We start from the raw sequence: 6,373 nt of genomic DNA, 5'->3' as shown, positions 1-6,373 counted from the left end.
CTAGAAGAAAGACTCATACAAAAAAAATCCCTGGGGGATCATAGTGTACAAGAAGGCTGTGAGATGATCTGAAATGCTGGACGTTGTGTAATCAAAGCTGCGAGGGTGTGCTCATATAGATAAACAAGATCAGAGTGTCTCACAACGGGCACTATTGACATTTTGAGCTGGATAATTCTTTGTTGTGGGGAGCTGTGCTGTGGATCATAGGATGTTTAGAGTATCCCTAGCTTCTACTCACTAAATGCCTGTAGCAACTCCTAATTGAGACAACAAAAAACATCTCTAGATAATGCCAGATGCCCCCTTGGGGAGGGAGGGCAACTCCTCAGGTGACAGCCATTAAACTAAAGCAGCAAAATAGGTATGGTGATCAGGGATAGGAAATGCTTCATAGACCAAAATCATTGGACATTATATTTAAAACTAAAGTTCCCTTTGATCACCTGCTTTCCCACCTTAGGGGAACCACTGTTTCCAACTTGATTACACATATATACAATCCATGTCTATGTACACATAACAGAGGCAACACATTTTCTGGACCAGATAGCAATTAATATATGATATTATCTCATTCTAGCCTGCTCTTGAAATCAAGGAGTGGAAATTTCCTTTTACTTTTCTTAAAGAAGAATTGTTGGTTTTCATTATTATTGTCATTACTGTATATGGAGTGGGAGTGATGGTTGAATTTGTGATCTATTATTGCAGAATATTATATTTGTTGAGAAGCCAGTACTTCCTAATGTAGTCATTGGAAATTGTTTCCTCCATCTGTGTGGAGGGAGGAGTAAGTGGATTTGGGGTGGCATATGTGAGAACTGGATCATATTAGGCAGAAATGGTATTGGAATGACACAAATAGGAAGGAGGACATGTCATGGAGACATGAATATCATGGAGAGGCATCTGCCAGATATGCCATCTGTGATGCCTGCCATCACAAAAGCCCCTTCTGGGAGTAGATATCTTCCCCACACCCACTCCCAAAAGTGAAATTTGTAGGCTGTTCCTTGGGTAGGGAAGATTGTGTTTTTCATTCTCTAATATACAATTGACTGCATCTTAACCCAATGACCCTCATTTCATTGCCTGGGATAGTGGCCATTAAGGTGTCTAAAAAAGGAAAGCTCTGAGCAGAGGGGGATGAACTGAGATGACTTCTGTTAAAGAATTTAAACTAAAATGCATGGAGAGAATCTCACAGTTAGCAGCAGGTAAGCATCATACTTGTCATATTCAATAAAACCTACATAGAGAGTTTAACCCATATATGAAGTTCATGTCCTTTAGCACAGATCCTCCTCCCATTGAACACTGGTGAAATTCTGGATAAAATAGAATCAAACCAATTAAATACTATCAGAGCAGTGAGCTTCAGCTTGCATTGCAGTGGTCCAGCATCATATTGAACCTGGATATAAATCCCTAAGACTGAGACTGGGATTTATGGGCCCATGTCAGTGTTCGAGAACTGGTCTAAAGTTGATGAAAAGTGATGACTTAGAACCATGACTGCTGCATAAAGTCAGCTTCTAAGAAAGGCTGCCCAGGCTGGGACAGGGGACATGATACACGATGTTCACTGCCTGGAGAAGCTGTTCCGGACACTGAATGAAAAACAGAAAAGTCTGAGCTATATTCATGAGGTGGGCTAGAATTTATACTAACTGTGGTTCAGGAATTCCAACTGAAAAAGTCATCCTATATCATCACATAGACAAGAGATCACACGTATTGGAGAGGTTGTGAAGGAAAGGGAACTCTTGTGCATTATTGGTGGGAATGCAAATGGGTACCAATTAGAAAACAGTAGGAGCTTCCTCAAAAAATTAAAAATAGAACTACCATGTGACCCAGTGATCCACTACTGGGTATATCCAAAGGAAATGAAAACAGGATATTGAAAAGACATCTGCATGCCCATGTTAACCGCAACGTTATTCATAATGGCTAAGATGTGGAAACAACCTAAGTGTCCTTCAGCAGATGAATGGATAAAGAAGATATGTATATACAATGGAATGTTATTCAGCCATGAGGAAGAAGGAAATTCTGCCATTTGTGACAGCATGGTGGACTTTGAGGGCATTATGCTGAGTATGATAAGTCAGACAGAGAAAGACATACTGTATGATATGTACTATCCCTTATATGTGGAATCTAAAAATGCTGAACTCATAGACACAGAGAGTAGAATGGTGGTCACCAGGGGCTGGATGGGGGGGAGGGGAATGGGGAGATGTTGGTCAAAGGGTACAAACTTCTAGTTTTAAGATGAACAAGTTCTGGGGATCTAATGCACAGCATCATAATTATACTTAACAAGTTGCTAAGGGAGTAAATCTTAAATTTTCTCAACACAAAAAAGAAAATATAATTATGTGACGTGGTGGAGGTGTTAGCTAAGGATATGGTGGTAATCATTTTGCAATCTGCAAATGTGGCAAATCAACACATCGTACGTCTTAAACTTATCAATGTTATATGTCAATTGCATTGCAATAAAGCTGGAAAAAAGAGTCAGCCTAAAAGTGACCCGTGGAACGCTGAGGAGGAGAGGAGGTGAGGCAAGCAACCAGGTCTATGCAAAATGTGACTTGTTCCAGAAGAGGCAGGAGAACAAATTGCCACAGGAGCCATCCCGAAAGCAGAGTGAGAGGTAGCATTGAGATGATAGGTTTTGTGGAATCACACCTCACGTGCTCTTGCTGACTTTCAAATGTTTGCAATGTGCCGCACTTGAAGCAGAGCAGTGCAAAATGCTGATGAGATGAATACAGAAGCAAGTGCCTTGGAAGACCTAGCAGGATTGTTCTGGATTAGGTGAAAAATACCAATGGTTGCTAATAAAATGAATGGGCTTCTATTGTCCAGAAATTCTCAATGTCTCAATCCATTTGATTTTTGAAAATTATGGTAAAATATATGTATAACAAAAATTTTCTGTGTGTGAGAGGAAGATTTGCCTTAAGCTAAGATCTGTTGCCAATCTTCCTCTTTTTGCTTGAGGAAGATTGTTGCTGAGCTAGCAGCTGTGCCAATCTTCCTCTATTTTATGTGGGATGCCACCGCAATGTGGCTTGGTGAGCCGGCTAGGTCCATGCCTGGGATCTGAAGCCACAAACCCTGGGCTGCTGAAGCAGAGCACGCGAGCTTAACCAGTATTCCACCGGGCTGGCCCCTGTATAACATAAAATTTGGTTGAAATAAACTAGGCACAAATATTATATGAATATGAACACATATGAAATATCTAGAATAGGCCAATTCATGGAAACAGAAAGTAGATTAGAAGTTACCAGGGGCTGGAGGAGGGGGTAGTGGGATGTTATTGCTTAATGGTTACACGTTTCCTGTTTAGGGTATTGAAAAATTTTGGAACTAGATAGTGATGATGGTTGCACAATATTGTGACTATAATTAATGTTACTGAATTGTACACTTAAAAATGGTTAAAATGGCAAATTCAACACATTTAATTTCTAAAAATATAATTTAAAATAATTCTGACATAATACATGTTTGCTGTAAAAAATAATACAATTTGTCTAGGTCTGAAATATAAAAATTCTCTTCGTTACCTAATTTTTCTATCATATACGCACACAGGATGATATTATAGCTACTGTTTTGTAATTGTCTTATTTAACACCAGCCTATGAACATCACACCTTCTCAGTTTATTATATATTTATATCATTGTTCGTAATGCCTATGTATTATTTTAATGTTTGGGTGTACCCAAAATTCTTAGTTGAACAATCAGTTGAAAGATATGTAAATTCTTTCTAAATTTCCCTTTTATAAACAATACTGCAACTAAGAATGTTGCATATACATTTTTGGTGATTATCTGCTTAATCACTTGGAATACATCCCCAGAATGCCTGGGTCAGAGGCTCTGTGCATGTCTAAATGTCCAACAGAAGTCTCACCGAGGAGTTTGGCCTGCACACTCCAGCCAGTTCCCTGACTTCATGACAGCTAGCTCCTCTGAAGCAGAAACTTCCCGAGAAAGAAAGGAATTAGAGACTGCTAGCAATAATAAGTGAAGTGTCATTTCCATAAAGCCCTCACTTTTATCTACTAAAATGAAAGAAAACAAAAAGTGGCAGAAATGGAACTAAGAAAATTCCCAGACTCTTGATATATAACCCCCAAATACCTTTGTTAGCATCCCAAACAATTATTTACTCAACTGAAGGAAGATGCCAGGAGCCAGTACACACTTCTCCAATCTGTGAGCAATGGGATGGGTGGAAAGTGAAGTGGAATCTGAAAATGCTTATTATATTCTCCCTCCTTGGTTGGGGAAGTCCTGAAGCAGGATCAAGCTAAAGGAAAGCCTGTTCTATCACTGAACAGCTGGGAGAGGTTAGTCTGAGGAAGAAAATGCTCAGCTAAATGCTCATTCTACTGGGTACCACCATATTGTTGTATTTTCCCTCCTCAGAGCCAGTTTGAGGATCACATGGAGTGAAAAACATACTAGGAAGGACTTTGGCTACTCAGCTAAAGCCATCTTCAGACTGTGGTAGCAATTTGAGTGAAGAGGGCCTTTGTTTCTGAGGGATCTTGAAGTTACTCATCTTACAGAGAGAAAGGGAGGGGAAGGCAAAGAGATGAGTTAACTTACTCCCTCCCCCCAAAAAAAAGGAAGAAAAAGAAAAAGGTTTTTTTTAAAGTAACATTGGCCTTTGCTCCTAAACTGCAAGAGGCATAAGGATGACCTCCTCACATCCGGAACAATTATGCTCTCATATTAATTAAAAGATCGGTAATATTGAAAAAAAAACCTGTGTCTTTAAGAACCTGTGGCCAAGAACCTATCTTGAAGGCTATATTAAATAAAATAGGAGATGAGATCAGTGTAGTAAATGAATTTTTCAATAGATTGAAATTGGAAATTCAGTATCGAGAACAAACTGACAATCCACTCAAGGAACTCTGTGCATCTCTTCAAGATTATGAAGATGTGGAACATTTCAAAGAAAACAGTCCTTCCCACTTACCTTAAGTAACAGTAACCCGGGGCTTTATTGAGAGATCAGATCTTGACCCTGAAGAAGCAAAGTGGAGGAGCTTACACCCACAAGCCCCCAAAAGGACAAGAGAATATTAAAGAAACGCCATTTATGAGTTCCACTGAGTTCAATGGTTTTCCTGTATAGACCCTATATCAACCAAAAAAAATCTATGAGTTCTGTGGCTAGAAATCTCCATCACAGATTTATGATGAAGAAACAAAGAATGTCAAAGGTCATATTTTAGATTGGAAGCTGACATAAAGGAATTCACAGCTTTGAAAGTTGACAAGAGGTTTCATGTGATACTGAACATTTTATGACACTGCCAGAGTCCATCAGAGATCTGAGGGGGAGGACTTACCCATCATGTTATAAACTAAGGCCCTTGTGAACTTTTGAATCGACCAACAGTAGGGTTTAGGTTTAGAGGCTATTGCTATAATTTCCTTATATGTATAATTTCTTTAGCTTTTTCATTTTCATTTTCTTACTTCTTATAAAAATAAAACATTTTTTGATAAAGCATATGTATTTTAAAATTTACTTCATTTTAACAAGTATTTTACCTACCTACCATATGAGCCTCTGTGCTAGGTACATAATGCAAATAGAAAAAATGTTCATGTCTAGGTTTTGTGTTTAGTGGACAATGCTGCAGACCCCAGTAAGATCAGTACATATGTGGTAATGGAAGAAAAAGGTCAAGAAGATAAATAAGGCCAAGGATACTCACGTCCTTTGGAATTAAAGGTCATTAGTGTCTAAATTCCTTCAATGACATTTCAGTCTACAGGCAAACTTCCCAGAAGTTAGATTTGAAGGCAGCTCATCCATCTCATTATTCTGCTTTCCTATATGTCGTTAAGGAAGAGCTTACCTGAAATGCGTTCACTATAAACCAGTTTGTAAACTTCAAACTGTAATGAAATAGTCATAAAAATGTACTAAGATGAAAAGATGATAAGATGCGTGTGCAGGTTACTAGTGGTCATGGAAAATGGGTTTTTGGATTCTAAGAATTTAGCCATGTTTCTCTTCTGCACCCGGGGAGACTGGTCTATCTATGTCTGCTCCATCTGCCTGGCAGGTTTATCCGTGTAGCAGAGGAAAAAAAGTGTCTCACCAGGACCTGTGACCTGGTTAACATCATCACTGTGATGACCACACAGTACATTATGGGCACAGCAAAAAAAACCCACAAAGTAACATTGATCGAATTGGTTGCCAAGAGAGTCCATAACAGCCAACCACCATGCTGGGCGATCTACACCTCTATCATATGGACCATTAAAGGAAAAAATCATTGGCCAAATAAAGAGAATTAGAGTACAGCAAGATTG

General features: G+C 38.9%; 1 pseudogene; it reads left to right on the top strand.

The window, feature by feature from the left end:
• The first annotated feature begins 4,731 nt into the window (after positions 1-4,731).
• On the top strand, positions 4,732-5,413 carry LOC124247259 (spindle and kinetochore-associated protein 1-like; annotated as a pseudogene).
• Positions 5,414-6,373: the final 960 nt, after the last annotated feature.

Source organism: Equus quagga, chromosome 11 (genome assembly GCF_021613505.1).
Source record: "Equus quagga isolate Etosha38 chromosome 11, UCLA_HA_Equagga_1.0, whole genome shotgun sequence".
Classification (NCBI taxonomy): Eukaryota; Metazoa; Chordata; class Mammalia; order Perissodactyla; family Equidae; genus Equus; species Equus quagga.
The sequence above is the reverse complement of the archived record's forward strand: the minus strand, read 5'-3'. Positions and strand labels throughout refer to the sequence as shown.